Source organism: Onychostruthus taczanowskii, unplaced genomic scaffold (assembly GCF_017590055.1).
Source record: "Onychostruthus taczanowskii isolate IOZ18803 unplaced genomic scaffold, ASM1759005v1 scaffold52, whole genome shotgun sequence".
NCBI lineage: Eukaryota > Metazoa > Chordata > Aves > Passeriformes > Passeridae > Onychostruthus > Onychostruthus taczanowskii.
This window is the reverse complement of record NW_024502791.1, coordinates 6,843,036-6,862,171: the sequence shown is the minus strand read 5'-3', so window position 1 is coordinate 6,862,171 and position 19,136 is coordinate 6,843,036. Positions and strand designations below refer to the sequence as shown.

The following is a 19,136-nucleotide window of genomic DNA, read 5'->3' as shown; positions in this document are numbered from 1 at the left end:
AAAAATGCTTCAGGCAAAGTTTTCCATCACCTTCTTCTTACTGTAATTATCACCAGAAAGCATAGCAAAAAATGTTTCAGAGCACAATGGTTTATCTAACACGATAAAATAATAAAGATCTGATTCTGATTTTCTGATATTTCATCAATATTACTAAGTATAGTGTTAATAAATTCACATTTTCTGTGGGGTCAGTGATTGGAGACAGGGACAACACACACCCCAATGCTTCATGTGACAAACAGCCTATTTTATTGTTGAGAGCCTTCTTATATAGGGAATTCAACACTCCCAGGTCCAGACAGCTCATTGGTCTGATTCTCACACACAGCCCAGGTGTGTGAAGATCCTTATCCATCAACCCAGGGACTCCAATGCCAAAGTAAGAAGAAAGTCAGGTCCTCAGTATTTTACATTCTTCTACACTCTGTATAAATGGTACCACAAAAGAGTGGGGACTGATGCCCTTGGGGATGTAAACCTTATTTCCTACCAGACTGATCCAGCCAGTTTTCAATGCTCCCACTCCCAAGGAAGCACTCAGCGGTGCTGTTTCCATCAGCATGTCGGTTCTCAAATGCCTCCATGCTCCAGGGGACAGTTTGCAGTCAAGGCAGTTTGCTCAGGAGGATGCTGTATAATGTGCTGACCATGGCCTCTACTCCCTCTTCATAGAGCAGAGAGAAACATCTGTGGAATAAGCCTGATTTTCTGAGGATCTAAAAGTTAGAGAAGTTATTGCTAAGAGAAGCAAGGCAAGAACAGAGGAAAAAAGTAGGATAGGTCCAGGAGGGGACATAGGAGAAAAACAAGTCCTGGGTTGCTGCACTTTTTATAGATGTAGAGGGATTGCCATTTAAATGTTGATGTTTGCCAAAGTAAACAAAATATTTATTAAGGAAATTGCTTTCTTGGGTAGAAAATAGGAGCTCTTCAAAACCAATGATGTGTTTACCTGGAGCAAATGGAAATTTATTCTTTTTTAATAAACGCACACTATGAGCAAAAGTAAAACCCAGACCTTGACAGAGCATACTCAGAGCAATTCCTCTGCACTGCAACATTTGGAAATAACTCAGGTATTCCAATATTTGATAGCTAACATAGCTCAGCTTCCCATTTGCACTTCTAAATAAGCTGCAACCACTGCTATAGGTAATGTCAATAAAACAGGTTCTGTTGCACAATATTCTGATGGGGATGATTTCTGCTTTGTTTTACTGCTCTCCAGCAGATTATCTTGCAAGTGTTTGCTGCAAGATATGATTATGCCTGATTGAAACACAAAAAACCCACCAGCATGTTCTTGCTGGGAACTGTAATAATTTCATTGAATTGCTATGGGGTTTTTAATCCACAAAAAGGAATCATGCCATTTTAGTCTGAAATGCCTTTACTAAAAAAAACCATAAGAAAAAAAAACCAGCCACAAAAACTTTTGTGGCAGAAATTACCCATGTTTGTTTGCTTTGAAACAGTTGGACTTTATCAATTCTGCCCCAGGAATATCTCAGTTGCAAAGAAACTCTTTAGAAACCAGAAGGCAGTACACAGAGAAAATCAAATGATAATTGCATCAATGTTTTCTTCCTCTTTACCCAGACTGGAAGCTGTTCCCACAGATATTTTGTAAAACTTTTTCCCCAGCTAGTTAGATGCAGAGTCATCTTGGGTTTTTTGTCTCTTTGTGAGAGTCCTTGAATTTGACACAGGAACACACATTGATGCACTTCTCAGAGATGGCTTACTTTGAGGGTATTTAAACATTAGCTATATATTGCACAGTTTTCAAGCACTTGAGCAGCAGATTTCATATAATAAGGCTTTGACAAATAAAGATTTTTTTTTACAGCTTTCCTTCTTTGATGTCATTGTTTATTGTAGTTTCCTGTTATTTCACATAATAAGGCTTTGAAAAATAAAGATTTTTTTTTTACAGCTTTCCTTCTTTGATGTCATTGTTTATTGTAGTTTCCTGTGCAGCTTATTTGTTATGTTTGGGAGCATGATCATGAAAACTCTCTTGTTCACGATCAAGGAAACAACTGTGAACAGATGGAATATTTTATGTCCATTCTTGTTGCAGGGTCATACAATAATTTGTTTGAATGACCATCAGAGCTGAAAATTTTCTCTTGTCAATGTAAGTTGAAAGATACTTTGACCTATGGTAGCCTACATCAGGACTGGACATTTTAGAAAAGTACAAAAAGATAATAGTGAGATTCCCAGTTTAAAGAAATTAAACCTCTGAAATTCAGTTGTTGTCTCAAAATTGTGTCTCAAAAAAGATGTGATAAGAGCTAGCATGCCATTATTTTTGGCTATAGCAAAAATTTTAAAGAGATAACAAATGCATTTCCAAAGTTATGCAGTATTTACATCAGGGTCCCCTTCCCCTTTCCTTGTGTTAGCTTGTCTGCCTTCCTACTTCCCCCTCCTTTATAAATATAGTTACCTTTATTCAGGCTTATGCCTCTGCCCCTCCAAACTGCTGGTCTCTCCCTGCCCTCTCAAATGCAGCAAGTCTTACCTCTTTTCTTCCAAACAAATCATTACAGTTCAAGCCGTGCCAACCCTGTCCATCCCAACTCTCTGCATCCCTGTCAGAGCTGCAGCTTCCGGGAGAAGCTCCTGGCACTTCTCACCCAGGTCTTAACACCTTCTCATTTTTTAGCCAGCTCCCTCTATATCTATTCAGATCACTCCAAAAATCCACTATTTTCCGCATATCACTAGGGCTTATCCGTTTCTGCTTCCATTCCTGGTGTGGCCTACCAGCTGCACCAACATCCCCCAGCAGAAATGTGCCCTTGCCACCACCCCCTACCTACACCCTGCCCCTCATGGCCCCACTCACACCTTGGACATTTAAACAGAACTGGTATTCACAATTATTTTTTTAAGGTTAATCATTTAATATATTTTATATTATTATCTTCTAAGTTCTGTCATCAAAATTCCCAAAATAGCAGAGGGAGGAAATATTAAGAGAAGAAATTCTGGCTGTGCATCAGCACAACCCAACTAGATTTGCGCTCCTATTTTTCTTGTTTAATGAAGGTTGATGAAATGTGGCTCAGTTGTATACATGTGAAAACTGTATCTCATTAGTTGATAACTCTTATAAATGTGTCAGACTGTTACTTGTATTAATGTGCTAAGGAAAGACTTCTATAATCATTACAAGATAATGAAGACATTGTGATCTCAGTTACATCTATTTTAGGAAGAGATAATGAGACAAAATTCATCTAAACTAAAAAAATTTGAAAGCTATGTGTCTTGAGAGTTTGAAAAATGTGATGCCTTACAAGCAATGCCCAGACAATGTAAGACAATGAATTTTGAGTAGTATGTAGATGCCAAGAAAAGACAGAGCATTCTATTTCAAAATGAAAAATATCAAATCACAGATTTCTGTAAATTCTAGAGCAATTAGAATAGTAATGAGATAAATGAGAAGAAAGGAGTGAAAGGGGAAGAAATTAATCTCTTAAAACTTTATGATACAATGATTTGCATGTAGTTTTTCTGGTTTTACCAGCACTTTTGTTGGAAAAGTTTAAGGAATTCTGTGAAGATGTTACATAACCTGTACAACATGTTTTCACCCAGAAAGGCTTGCTCCAATACAAACTTTAGGAAGAACATACTTACAGAGAGGTCAGAGCAGCACCCTAGAACTCTACTTTTGAAACTCAACTTTGGGGCTCCATTGTGACCACAGGAGACGCTCTAGCAGAAGCACTGCCTCACTTGAACAACCTCACACAACAGGATGTAAGCTTCCCTTGGCCGCTTTCACATCTCACTATTTCCAGAAACAATGGTCAGGGTCCCTTTGAGAGCAGTACAAAGTCCTTTGGAAGCAGCAGGACTGCCCACCTCCAGGCTGGATTGATGGCCAGGCAGAGGCAGCAGCCCCGTGCATTATCACTGCTCAGCACAGTGAGTGTGAGCATCACTGTGACCATCACTACCCCATCTTCACTGCAGCTGCACCTATCCCCAGCTAACAAAGTGATCAGAGGTACCCCTGGGCCACACAGCCCTTGAAACTCCTGGATACAAAGATAATGAAAGTATGTAGTGCAGGCTGCATCCTGTTAACAACTCACAAGGCTGGAACTACAATGATGCATCAAAAATTATTTATTTCCAAGCAAGCAGCTCTTTGTGGTAGGATAAACTGTTCTGAGGATCAACTCATACTCAAATAACTCAGACCTTGGCACACAGCACCAACAGTTGCCATCTCCTACTGCTGCCCTATAAATATGCTGTCACACTGCTGCCTTTTCCTCCTCTCACGCTCACACTTGCAAGTAGACATGCTTCTCCTCTGCTTTCTCCTGACCAGTCCTCAGGGCTGGCTCACCCATACACCTTCTGAAACAGGGAGAGTAAATGGCATCAGGTCATAACTGCAGCTGGAAGGAAAGGTGTTACCTTACCGTAGGATTAATGCAGTACTACAAAGATTCTATGGAAACTGTCAAAATTTTAGGTGATGACAGCATGGCCTCCATATTGTTCAAAGTAAGAACAGGCCCTAGCTGTTCTGAAAAAGGATAAAACCTATAAACATGGTTGCATTCATTCGTGAAAATACTTTCTGGAAACCTAACACCATTAAATCAATAGTAATAAAATTAGCTTTGGTAATTCTGTACTAGCTAAGCCAGCCAGAAAGATTCTGAGAGGATTTTCACTGTTTGTACTCCCATAAATTGTTACTTCCTAGGAATAGTATTCTAAATACAGCCAAAAAAAAAGTCTTGAAGAAGGAATTTTATAATGTCCCCATAAACTTGCAAAATAACAATGCAAGTGCAAGAGCTTTTTTTCTTTTTTTAAAGTGTATTACAGAATGCTGATGTGTAGACTGGAATTATGTTCTCAGGAATAAATCTCTGGAACTACCTCTGGATCTATCTACTTATGCCATATTGCATCCATTACAGCAGCATTTGAACACCTTCCAACTACTTACAGTACAAATAATAATCTCTGTCTCCTTTTCCACAATAGGGCAGTGCTCATATTTGTGTATGTGGTGTCTGTATAGTGTGTATGGCAGCTTGATGCTGTTTCTGGGTACAACGTACAGTAAATATAATAAGAAATAACAGAAGTGAAGCAAGTGGTTTGTTTGGTAAGACTGTGTGTACATTCAAGCCTGGAAAATTGAATGGACAAGTATTGCATTTGCTTTTCAAATTATTCAAAGTATTATTTATCACACCAGCACGTCTCTCATTTTGTAGAGGCAGATTATCATCTCTGCTGCTGAAGATTTCTTGTCACACTGGTTCAATCCCATGTGTATCTCCTTTCTTCCAAGATAAACCCTCCATGAAATACTGGTAGTGAGCTTTTGATTTTCACAGTCATTTAATAAAAAGTACTTCATTATTCATTCTATATGACTCTCTCTGGAAATAGCAAGATCTCTTTTAACAGAGATGCTTCAGCAGTAAATCATAGGATACCAAACAAGGAAGATAAAACTTGTGAAGAACTTTTTAATTAAGAGAATGAATGAACAATTCATAATTAATTATTTGGGAATTAATGCCACCTCAATTTATCATCAAACATCTGCAAAGGCAATACATGCACTTGTATGCTTTTTACAGTCTCTACAGTCTTTAGGGTCACTACTGAATGCTGGCCAATCCAATACAGTATGGCAGATGTAGTCAGGGCATTAGTTCTTTGTTGACTGCTCTGCAGAAGTTGTATGAAGGATGATGTCAGTAATCATTTAAATGCTCAGTTCTTTATGGATAAAAAGACCAGGAAATTAAAACTTTGTGCCTATTTATTATTTCAGTGTGGCTAGCTGTAAATTGTTATGCAATGATTTGTGTAATCTCTGTAGGCATAATTTGAAAATAGTTTGATATTATGAATTCCCTGTGTCATGAAGACTGAAATTTCATTTCACATGCAGAGTTTTCCTTCGCTCACCATTGGTTGTTTTATCTCTTCATTTTTTTTGTACTGCAATTCTCAAGAATGGCGATTCAGGGCTAATAGCTGAGCAGGGATGCCATCTTTCTGTCAGCACATGTCACATAACCTGTTATGGAGATATTGGGCAGCTATTCACTGCCAACTTTGTCACTCATAAAACCACATATGCAGCATCTCAGGAGCATTACCAAGGCCCTTCCTCTACCAGGATCACTGTGTGCACCATCACAGACATCTCTTCTGGCCATGGGGTGAGACTGTGCAGGTCTTCTAAGCAACTTCTCACACACATTTCAGACCACAGCAAAGAGATCTTGAGCATGTCAGCTGCAATAAATACATTTAATTTACAGTCTCATGATTGAAGAGCCCACTGAATCTTCAGAAGGGAGAATGTTAGGGAATAGGCTATGAGCTCCCAGAGCAATTCATCCAGTCCACTTCAGTCTCTCCCCATCTCCAGGCTAATCCCATAAAAGGAGTCAGTATGAAAATCACAGAATTATTTAACTCTCCTATTCATTACAATTTTTTTTTTTCATCCTCTGTTCACATGGACATTTCATGGTCCAAAATGTTCATTAACACATTGGTCAGCTGCTTTCCTAAACCTGAATATCAAGAGAGAAGTAACCAAGCAGGCAATTATTGAGTGGGGATCTAGATAAGCTTGAAAGGCCAATAAGTTTTAACTGACACAGAAAATTTTGGTTTAAATATAGAGACAGAGATGAATCCAGGAGAGAAGGCAGAAATCTAGTTACATGCCAGAAGAGTGACCCTGAAGGAAAAGAGATATCATTGTTACACAAAGAGAATTCTGGACACTCCAAGCCCAAGGACAATTCCATAGGAGAAAACTGGAGTATGTGTATATATGGAGACATTCTGGTTCTGATTTCCTGTGCAAGGTTACAAAGCATTTACAATTTTCTAGACCACTTGCCACTTGCATCTCCACACAGCCAGAACTTTGAGAAGGAGTGAGAAACAGTGCTTGAGGGACACCAAGGGATCATCGTTGTTCCTGGCTAGTTCAAGCTTCTAGACATTTAAGACCTGTTTCTGAGAAAGATGCCAAGGTTTCATAGACAACATTTATCAGAGAGCAAAGAAACTACACCAGAATTATTCAAGTGGCAGAAAGCTTAAAAGGACACAAGATCAACAGCAGCCATCCCAGCAGTGTGACATATATCCAGCTTCTTTAAAAGCTCACATTTTTCCATCCTTCAAAGATCCTCAGAATGTCTCAGTGAAATGCAATCCAGATAATGAGACCCAGAAGCAGCAATTAATGAAGTCTCAAAGGAAAATACATGTGCTTCTAGTGTTACAAAACCAGCTTCTGTACAAAGACATTTGATTTAGATATGCCAAAATATTTTGAGAGTTTCCAACATTATTCTATACCAGTATTTTCTATACCTGAGGTTCTCCTGCAACTTTTATTCAGATCTAAAGGAGAAAGATTAAGTGAAGCCTTCAGGATTTGTGGGAACTTATGCCTCACAAATCAATAGGATCTACATGTTACACATAGGCCACTCCTTTGGGTTTGCATGCAGCTAGGATCTCCTGGAAAAGCTCTTTTTTCTGATTTGGAAAATTTTGGTGGAGGAAAACTGAGGGATAGATTTGGTCTGGAGTTTCTGTACTGCTGTAAGTACAAAGGTTCCTGAGGTGATGTTGTCTATGCATAACCCAACTCTAGAGTGCTGGCTTAGATAACTCTAGAACTAGATAGGCTGCTGGAGATCTCCTGTAGTGCAAATCCTGTATTTTCAAACTGCCTTGGTGTTCCTATACACAAATAAATGATCAGTATCCCCATAAACAGTTGATCCAACCTGAGTAGACCTCAGTAGCACATTTACCATGTGATGCATGAACAAATACTTCTGACATTTCCAAGACTCAGATTTCACCTCTCCTTCCCAGAAGCAGAAATCAGCTTTCCATAGATCACCAACAGTCAGATCCCATGGCTAAGAGATGAGAATATACTGAAGGCAAGGCTGACATGAGTCACTTCCCTCAGCACTCACATAAGTTTTTTTGAGAAAAGTTGCTTCCCTTCTTATGCCCTCATTCCTATGGAGACCATCACTGTGGTACTCAGGTACTTCTGCACAAGGACAAACTACACTGAGAGAGAATAGGCAATGTTTCCATGCAAACAACAACCCAGCTGAGCATTCTCACTGAAATAACATAATGGAGGTAATTATACAGAGGAGCTGTATAATTCATGATGAGAAAAATTAAGTAAAATAAACTGATGATGCTGAAAATACTTAACTTTTTCTTCCATTAGTCATTCCTACTGCAACAAACATGCTATTTGTTCCCCTAAATTGTTTTGTTTCTCTATGTTGGCCAAAATATTTGTGTCTGGAGTACTGTAGTATCCCTGGCTAAGCCAGTAGAATGGCTTGCCAAATAATGTCTGTGGACACATACAAAAGCTGGAATGAAAAACAAAATGCTGATGCTTGTTGCGGTTCATTTTGGGGGGAGGGGGCTCCCCGGGGTCTCCCCAGAAAGCTCCCTAGGCTGTGAGTTGGCTGGCAGCAGCAGGCAGGCAAGGAGACTCCACACGGCTTCTGAGGGTGCTGATTAAATGAAGGTTTATTGGGGGTCCCATCCCCGGGAACAGCATAGTTACTGAGGGAGAAGGGGGGAAGGGGGAAGGAGGGGGAGCCTGGAGGAGGGAAGAGAGGGGAAAGGCTAATAGAGCGGAAGGGTTAAGAGAGCGACTGACTTCACTAGCACAGCTTAAGAGGGAGATTGAAGTGGGCGCGGAATCACATTGGGCCAGTGGGATGACAGATACAGGATGGTTCAGGGCAGGACCACAGGCTTAGAACATACCATACATTTCGGAGGGGTGAGACACGGCATACCATTTCAATAAAATGCAATACGACAGATGCTGGCCTATAAACAGGAGTCAGGTTTTCAAGGTCAGCAAGAGGTAAGTGATTTGTTTGTTCTCATGGGGGTAAGTATTAAGCCTCTGAGGCTTAGAAGGGAATTAAGCCCAGACATTTCATTTTCTAAGGAAGTGATGTACTTAGCAAGCTATTTGATAATCAGAGGGGGCACATTCATTTCATTGCCACCTAAAAGAAAGAGAGATATGTTGCTTTTTGAGAGAACAGCTGCAGATAAAGATCCCTCCACGCAGCAGTTTCTTCACTTGTTCTCACCTACCTTTAATTACACAGCAGAAGTACCTAAGCCAGTATCTATGTCTGCTTGAGGGTCATTGGAGGCAGCCAGAGATCTTAGCTCAGAGGCTAGATATGACCTTTGTCTCCTGGAGATGCAGGACTTCAGTGACTGTAAAGGAAGTACAAGGCACTACAGCTGGAAGGCTAAAGTTGATAGAATAAACACAGGTAGCAGTACAAATGTTTTTCAGGAAACTCCCTGGGACACCCAACTGCCTTCCTGGTTTGAACAGAAAACCACGGACATGACTTTCAGCTTTGGATCCCACCTTGTGAATTAAGGACTTAAAAGACATGCACCTGTCTTCTACTACATCTGTCTTTTTTCTCCTCTCCTCCCTGTTAGCTCCTCAGTCAGCTTCAAGTTTCACAATCTAGTGTTGATCCCTAGAGAACTGCCCTGGAAAACCTCAAGATCCCTGATACTAACGAGCCACGTGTAGCTCCTCAACTACAGGATACTTATGAGCAGTTCAGAAGTCACTCTTACATGAAAGCTGTGCCTGCCAGGGCTGTGCTGGCCCCACAGCCAGTGGGTTATCTAAATCCTTGCCTGCTAGAAGGAGTTGCTGAGACTAACTTTGCTGGGTTACAATCCACCTTTGCACTTAACTCAAGAATCATTGCCATCTCCTGTCATTGTGTCCAGAACATTCTGTAGCTTTTGGAGCAGTGTAACAGGCATGCTGTCATTCTCAGTCTGAGAGCAATGCATTTGCAGGTTCAGGCAGCCTCCACTTATTTAGAGCAGGTGAACATGAGTACACACCCAATCCATATTCTGCACTCCTTCCCAGTGCACTTCTAGTGTCAGTTCAAAGCCACTGTGACTAAAGCCACTGATAGCTGAGGATATAGATAACACCTTGTGAAAGAGCTCCTGTAGCAGGGAGATTGGTCAGCACGCTGTGGTCTGCCTCTGGATCTCGGTGCAGCTTTGTGTACAATTATTATCACCCACTGTGTTGAGAACTGCCATTTACAAATGTGGAAATGCAAAGGGTCATGGAAACACCATCAATGGGGCAGTCTGCAATAACAACTCATGGTGAGAGCGAGCTGTGGCTCACAAACAAACAGCCATCATTAATAGCTGTCGACACAACAGGTAGCTACAAGAAATAACAGAAGAAAAGAAGAAAAGAGGAAAGATGGAGGGCAGTGCTAAGAAATCAAGCATTTACAAGACCTGACAAAGCATGTAACTGAGGGATTTTAATTAGATTCAAGGTGTTATTCAGCTCTTCTGTGATTAACCTCTGGTCAATCAAAGGCTTATTTTTGAGGTTATGCATAAGTTAACACTTGCACAATAATGGAAAAAAACTGATCTCAAGACACAGGACTTGTACAAACACTTTCCAACATAGATGCCTATTCATTTCAGTGGAGTCTGCTTATCCATACCTCTCAGGCAGAACATTATATTTCAAAAATCAATAAAGACATTCAGTGCACAAATAAAACAAATAAAAATCTATAAATTATTTTAAGAAGCCAGGTGTATCCCTAATATGCCATGTTTATCAGAAAGGAAAACAAACAAACAAAACAAAAAAACCCTGACCAATGTTATATTAAAATGCTGAAGGTTATGTAGTCATTATCAGTTATGAGTAATTTGAAAATTCTTACAACAGTAACAGATAACTGAGTGGACTAAATATTAGTCCAGGGAATTAGGCTGTATGAGTTCTGTGGACTAGATTCTAATAATTAGGGGAGGCATTTCAGTATGTGTGCATCCTGTATGCATCTGGGAACCTTTTCAGAGTTTGTAATGTTACAAGAACTGAAGGAAAAGGGGAATAATGATGATAGGCACAGTGCAGTATGATTCAGCACTCTTTCTTGGGGCTACATTCAGGCAGGAGAAGCTGATATCAAACACTTTGTATGCAGCAGCACTTAAGCCAGGGGAATTGCTGAAGGGGTGGAAGCTAGACAGAGCAACAGGATTTACCAGGAGACCCAGTCCCATCCCCACTGCCATGGTCACAGCATTTGGCTACACAACTCTTTCCTGATACAAGGCACAGTCTCTCTGGGGGCAAAGGAATCAAAACCTGGCCACATCTTCTGATGTCTTTACAGTCTTCAGTCTTACCATGATCTTTTCACATGTTACCTGCTGAGTGCCTGAATTTAAAGCATTCTTCTGGCATTATTAATGTTTTCCCAGTTAAAAATTATAATGACAAATGTGAAACACTTTTTTTTCATATAAAAGAAACAGTACTATGCCATCTGTATCTCCTAATAAAAATTGCTAAACGCTCTTGTATTATAATGACAAAATAACAATGACACATGAAATAAATCCAATTGCTAAAGACCGAAAGAATTAAATTCAAAGAAAGATGAAAATGTAAGATTATAACGTTTTATTGTGTGTACATACTGAATACTATTACCACACAACATTCTCATATAAATCATCATAAGCTACATATGCTACATGTTCCAGTGTTAAGTGTCCAGGAACAGAAATTTAAGAGTTAGCTGAATGTTGCTTTTTGGAAATCTGCATGATTCAATATTCTTGTATTAGCTTTCAAGAAAAAGGTAGACTTTGTGCCATCTGGAAGGTGAGAGGAGACAGCACATTTTAGTAAGCCAGAGGTACGAGGCAGGGCTATTTGGCAGATCTTTTACTCCTCCAGAGCAACCAGCTCAGACTCCCCGGTGCCGCTGTTTCAGACAGAAAGCTCTGCTTTACCATTTACAATGCTGCCATCTATTGACCTCGGTGGGCTTTTATCTCACAATCCGTGGCAGTATTTTTTCCTTTAGCAACTTTTTGCACTTGTATTTGCACTTGTATTTTTCTCGATGGGATTTATCTGACTAAACATGCACACCTGCAATAACAGCACCATGTAAGAATTGCCTCGGGCTTCCTTGAAAATCATTGGAAGAAAAAAGCACTTCTGGGGTGTGATTCACATCTACCCCAAGTAAATAACCAACATATACCAGCTGAACAGCACCCAAAATGCATTACTGTGCATTGCCCGTGGCTATAATGATATCTGAAGAGTGACTAGCTCAGGTGTAGAGATCACTGTCAGACTGTAAGTGAGCACAGAAAGACAGCAAAAGGAATATTACCCCCTGTCCCAGTGGGGGAAGTTTTTAGAGGTGCTCCTGATATTTAATTTATCAACATGTACAATGGGGCCACAGGAGCTAAAGAAGAGAGATATGAGCTACATCTAACTTTGGATAAAAGTATTGGCATTTGATCTAGAAGTCTACCTCCACTTCATATTTTCTTTGGCTGTAAAATTGTCTTAAAAGATATTTCATCTCTCCCCAGCTCTACCTCTGGTAGCCTGTCCCTCAGAAAGCAGAGGTAAGAGAAGTCTCACATGTAGTTTCCTACACATAAAGACACACCTTCCCCCTCCCCTACCCTCCACCAAAAGGGGTATCTTTTCCTGTAAATTTTATGAATTGTAGATTCACATTATACAAGAGCTAGACCTGAGAAGGTTTTATTTTAATCCAAACAAGTATTTCATATAATGATTGAAAATCTGCTAGAGACAATGTAAAATATGATTTTGTCTGAACCAGTGGAGTCAATAATTGCAACACCTTGGGCAATATGCAGTTCTAAATGTGACTTATTCTGAATTACATTTAACCCACTTCAATAACACAATCTTTGCAAAATAATGGTCTACACACAAATTTGCACAAGTTTTGCAGAATCACACACTTGGATGTAACAAATGCATGATTCTTGAACAGTGGAACAAGAAAAATAGGTTACTGACTACTTTCCAACTTCCAGTCATTGCCACTGTGTGCTGGAAATGACCTCCCCTTCAGATCTGATGCCCAGAACGCTTTCTCAGCTTATGTAAGTGTGCTGCAAATTTAAACTTTCTACACCTCTTTTTTTTTACAAACCTCCAGTCATTGAACTCATAGCTTCCTAAATAATAAGTTAATGAAATTAATTGGCCAAATAATGAATCTGAGTAGCTGACGATGTTCTCTAAGACTTGACAACTGGAAATTATGTTTCTTATGAAGAAATTTCTGTACTCTAATAGGTAGCAACATTTTGTTTTCTTGCCAGGAAACATTTCCCAGCAAAGAGAGTCCTTATTTTTAGCCTATTGGAGCAACACTGAAAGCTGCAAGAAACACAGTCATGGAAGAAAGTAGTTCAAGAGGGATGTGCTGCATTATGGGACACCATTGACAAAACTGATCAATAAAACCAAGGCTCCCCTGTGATGCTTCTGGCCCTCAGCCTGTGAGAGATGTCATGCTGGAATCAATAGGAGCTATGCTTTCATCACCAAATCATTATTTTTGAGACAGAAGTTGCAGGGGTATTCACTTCATTCTAGACTCAGTTTACATGTTTTATGTTTCATGAGTGTAGAAAAAATGTATTTACCAATCAAAATGAATGCGACACCTTTTCTACTGTTGGGTTGTGGGAGGGACCATGAAGGGGGCTTCCTTTAAAACCAAATCTTGCCAGGTGCTCCTTCTCCTTATGATAAGACTGATTTTAAACTCATTAAATATCTACGTGGTCTTCCAAGGAAAACACAGCTCCTACAGCAGCAGATATCTTGTGAAGTGAAAGATTCAGAAGCGATCCCGAGAAAGTGATCAGATGAAACACAGAGGAAGAAATTGGTTTTCAGTAGACAAGAAGTACTAATTTCACTGTTTAAAAATGTGTATAATTAGAGGTTTATTTAATGCAATATTTCTGTAGATCCCATAGCATAACTTTTTCTGTCCTTCCAGACAATAACTGTGCAATTGCAAATACGCATAAGTAAGGCAGAGAGAAGGAAATAAGCAAGCAGTGAACCAGGAGAATGTACATTTTATAAGTAAGACTACCCAAAAAAGTAGTATTTCAAAATGAAATATTAAAAACTACAAAGCATTACAATGCTGATTGCATTTTCAAAATCTACATAGCACCAACAGTAAGATGTTACTTGAAGTCTTTGCCTGAGTCTGGTAAGTTTAACAGAACCAACACATATGCCATGCCTTTGTGCTGGTTGCCCTGATACCTTTCTCCCATACAAAGTGCAGCAGTTCAGCAACAAAGTATGCCTTGATTTTAATATATATGTAACACAATCACCATAATCAACATAATTTACTCCAACTAAAGATCTGCAAAGTCCATCACCACTTTTTCTGAGAGTGACCCATGTTAGTGCCCTCAGGAATGCACAGGGCAAGCATAGAGCAGCTCTTTCTTAGTGCACCAGGACTTCTTAAGTCAGAAGTGTATCTTGATGACTCACTAGTAGATACTCCATTTATGATTTGCCTGATTCCTTCTTTCAGCTACTGACTCTCCCGGATAACCTCGATGTGCTGCTGTCCACAGCCTTCTGCCATCAGTGTGCCATGTGTAAAAGCAGATACCAATGTGTGAGCATAAAGCAACGCAGATCTGCCTCTAGGAATACACAGATCACAGCAAGAAAAGCTGGAAGAGTCCCTGAGTGCACTGGGTGCCCATCAGACAAAGCAGGCTGGTAATTGCATAAAACACTTCTTTCTTTGAGACAGAGGCTCTCTATGAGTTTTTTCGCCATACACAGGAAATCACAAAATGCAGGGGATGAATGGGACCACAATTAAAATCCAATGCAGTATCTAGACTTCTCAGCTCTGCACAAATGCCTGACTTCCATAGGAAACTATACAGTGACACAGTAGCTGGAAGAATACAAAGATGATGGAGAAACCACTACCATTTTAGAAGTCATGACTGAGTGCTCTTAATATGCTGAAAATATATTAACATCCTACTATTTTTAAAGATCTTGTGTAATATTATGTGATGCCCATACCAGGCATTAATAACAATTATTTTTTAAAATAACTTTAGTAGATATATGGGAAATAAATGTAGAAATCTGCTATACAAATGAGACTCAATATGAAATTTCGTTTCACAATGGGCTTCTTAAATTGAAGCAGGTAACAAAAGGAAGTTGTCTCAATATGATCTGCTGAAATTTTCAGCAAGCAAGCAGCTAGAGCAGTAAGCACACCAAGAGAGCTGAAAAACAGGAATAATCTTGTGCCGGAAGTATTAATTAAAAGCACGGAAGTTAGAGAAGAGAAATAGCCTTAGTGGAGAGAAGCCCTAGGGCTCCCTTCTTGCTGGGATCAGGAGCACGAGCCATACTTGTGTGTTACAGCCCATCCGTGAGTTATCCAGAGAAAGGCACGGACAACGGGGTGACACGGTCTGCTGAGGATGCTGGGCTATTCAGTATGGTACAGCTGAGTGGTTTATTGACCATGAAGAAACACACAACAACATTATGGCACCAGGTAATAGCTGGCAAATTTAATACAGAGAGTGTAAAATGCTACACAGGGGAAAAAGCAATCCCTGCTCTGCCAGCTGTGACAGGTCCCCAAGGGGCTGCTCATTCACAGTCCTGTGAAAATACTGGCTCAGTGCAGAACCTGAGCACAAAATTAAGATATTAACTATGGAAAATATAATAACCAGAGGGTAAAGTATGGCAGTGCCACACCACCACCACTGCAGCGCACATATGTTTTGGGCAATGTGTCAGCTTGGTGAGCACTGTGTGTATGCTGTGGGACTGGAGATGGTGACCAGGGGTCAGGTGGAACAGCAGGAGTTCAGAACTTGCCAGAGAAGGGTGAAGCTGGTGAAGGGTCTGGAGCACAAGGGCTGCGAGGAGCGGCGGGGGGGCCAGGGGTGTTTAGCCTGGAGAAAAGGAGGCTCAGTGGAGACCTTACCACTCCCTACAAATCCCTGAAAGGAGGCCGTAGTGAGGCCTCTTCTTGCTCTCTTTTTTGGGATAGCAAGTGACAGGACCAGAAGAGATAATGTTAAGCTGTGCAAGGGGAGGTTTAGATTGAACATTAGAACAGTTTTTCACAGAAAGGGTGATTAGACATTGGAATAAACTGCCCATGGGGGTGGCTAAGGAAAGACTGGACCTGGCACTCAGTGCTATGGTTTAGTTGTTCTGTCATAGGTTGAAATGGTTGATGTCGCAGGTCTTTCCCAAACCGTCTGACTCTGTGACTCTGTGGGCTCGCAGGGCCGTCCCCGTGAGGAGCCGGCAGCACCACGAGGGCAGCGGCGCCCCGGCCGCGCCTCCCCACAACGCCACGAGATGGCGCCGCCGGCCCGGGGAGCGCCGGGCGGAAGCGGCGGGGGAAGCCGCGCTGGCCGCGCTCGGCCCCGCCGGAACGGAGCGAGCGCTGGAGGCGGCTGTGCACGGCTCTCCGTGCCCGCCGGAGCCCCAGGCTGCCCGGGTGGGTGCGGGGACGGCGGTGCCCCCGCGCTGGCTGCGGCCTCCCTCCCAGGGAGGGGACCGGGCTGAGGGCTGAGGCAGCCGGGGCGAAACGGCGGCGGGAGCGGGAAAGCGAAGGGCTCAGGAGGAGGAGGGAGATGTGGGAGCCCGGACGCCTGGTGGGGCCAAGGCCTGGCATTGTGGCCCCAGGCGGTGGTTGTGGTACCGGTACGGGCGCGGGGCTTTGCCGTTCTCTGCAGTTTATCGGCCCGGGGCCCGAGGCGGCGATGAGCGAGCTCGGGCGGGAGCGGCGCTCTGTCGCTGTGGGCGGCCGGGACACAAGGCCCGAGCTCCTGCCAGCCCTTGGATGTAATTGTGTGCCCTGCTAGCAATGCTCTTCGCTTTTCGAGGCTTTCAGTCACTTGCCGGAGTCTGGGCACAAGATCTGTGAGACCAGAAAATTACTTAGGCCTTCAAAAGCTGTACTAGAGAAGTTCCATCCTGTTCCTTGTTTATGACTGAATTGCCCAGATATATGTGAAACATAAGCTAACTCAGCTACTGATAATTGTGCAGCTTTTAGCACCTTATTTCTTCCCTCTGATTTTTGGCCTAAATAGCTTTTGGGTTTATGTCCTGAAGCTCAGAGAATAAAGATCTTCTTTTGGGGAGTCATGCTGCCTCGGCTTCCGATAGGGCCAAAAGATCTGTAATACATATGTTAAAGTTTGAGAGCATTATTTTGCATTATGCTAATTTGTTTCCCTTTCATTCACAGGAGTTGCTGCTGTTATTTCAAGGACATTGATGTGAACATCATAGTGATAGGTGGGTCTTCATAGCATTCCTGTTGGGATGAGAAGGAGCTGTAACTGTCCTAAGGGCTGGACAACTCTTTACAGCCATTCACAAACCAGAATGCAGGGTATAGGGCTGGGAATTTTTACCTCTTCTTTTGAAGAGAAATAACTTTTGCTGCCAACTGTCCCAGCACTCACAGGCTTGTGTTTCTGCATGACTGTAACTAGGGCACTTTGGTATTAAAGTTAACGTCACAGCAGTGCCCAGCGTTAATCTGAAGCACAGAATGTCAGACCACTTTTCAGACATTTCCCTCTTCTGGTGATAATTCTGCATCAGAGTAAGCATCAGAAGTATAAAATTAAATAGTGTTCATGGGAGGATGCACACTATTGATGTTAAGTTCACATTTTTTTAGCTAGAATGTACTAAGGTGAGTTCAAAATATACAGCACAAAATTATGTTTAATCTCTTAAACTGTGAAACTTAATGCCAGGGGATTTATTGGAAACACCTGTTAGTCATGGGGGTTTTGGCTTTAAATGCCAAAACCAGTTTGGGGATGGGAAAAAAAGAAGTGTCTGAACTACCTCTTGCTGAAATCAGGAGAAATGCACCTGGAAAAGTAATTCCTTTATGTTAGAGTCACATTTTACTGAGTATCTCCTACTAACTAACCATTGCCAGAAACTGGATACTGAGTTAGGGCAGTTCTGGCCTGACTGAAGATAGTTTTGTCAGCAGGGACAAAAGCAGCAGCGGGCAGAGGGGCTGGTCAGCTCTCTTGTTAGGGACATTTCCAATTCAAATGTAGTTGGCTTTTTCCTGAAAGCTTTGTAAAAAAGTGTTTTGTTGAAACCTGCTGAATTTATTGAAATTCCACCTTCCTTTAATAACATACTGTGGTTTTACCATAATATTGTGCAGTAGGTTAGTTAATCTTGTGTTGATGGATATTGTGAATAGTGGAGCCCTCACTGATCCTACACTGGGCTTGGATTGTCCCTGTTTCGTTCATGTGGCCACACTGTATCCAACATACCACTAGTTCCACAGTGGTTCCAGAGTGAGATTTACTTAGCAAGCTATAAACCCCAGTGCCTTGAAGTTGAGTCTAAGGTATGACAGACATTGTCTCAATTTCTGTTGACTCCAAGGGAATTAAATGCTGTCATTACTTTGATGGGATTTATTTCTTCTCTGATGCTCACCTGCCTCAAGCTGGTAAGGGGGACAGACATGTTTTGATGAAAGGGAGTACATCCCTGGTTCATTATCAGCGGAGAAATATTTTAAAACTGGGACAAGAAAGTAGAAAAAATGTCCATCATTAATGATCAGTATAAGCAAACAAATCTCTTTCTCATTTTAAATTGTACATTTGCTCATGAGTTTCATATATTCAATTGGTTACATATTTCATTTTTTAAGTATAAATTATGGAACTATTACATTTATTTTTCTGCTCTTGTCATGTTTCTTATTTGATGTAGTTTGTTTTGGAAGAGTAATTCAACTGAAAATAAAACAAACTCACTTTTTAATTTTGTTTCATCGCTTGCAGCATTTTTATGCTCTGCTTTATGTTTGTAGTCTAATGTTTCATAAATAATTTATGAAAATAATTAAAATTTATGTGTTTGGCCAAACAGGTTTTTCATATTTGATAAACTAATACACTTGGATGGTTTTGCCAGGTTTTTTCCTTTCCTTCCCTTTCAGAAAGCGTGGGTACATGTTGTATGCTAATAATAACGTATCTGACTTTACCAATTACTGCTGTAAAAAATTATTTACATTGAGATCAGTCCTGATTTCTGTTTATTCTGA

The 19,136-nt window shown here is 41.0% G+C and overlaps 1 protein-coding gene across 2 annotated transcripts in view; it reads left to right on the top strand.

Moving 5' to 3' along the window:
- The first annotated feature begins 16,410 nt into the window (after window positions 1–16,410).
- The window catches only part of GEMIN8 (gem nuclear organelle associated protein 8), a 28,350-nt gene continuing 25,624 nt past the window's right edge, over window positions 16,411–19,136 (top strand). Inside the window, exons 1-2 of one of the 2 annotated variants that reach the window (XM_041416562.1) lie at window positions 16,411–16,526; window positions 17,283–17,332. The gene's annotated coding sequence lies outside the window, so the exon portion shown is untranslated. Of the gene's footprint in view, window positions 16,527–16,612; window positions 16,733–17,282; window positions 17,333–19,136 lie in introns of those variants that run through there. The other variant, XM_041416563.1, reaches the window with a different exon arrangement.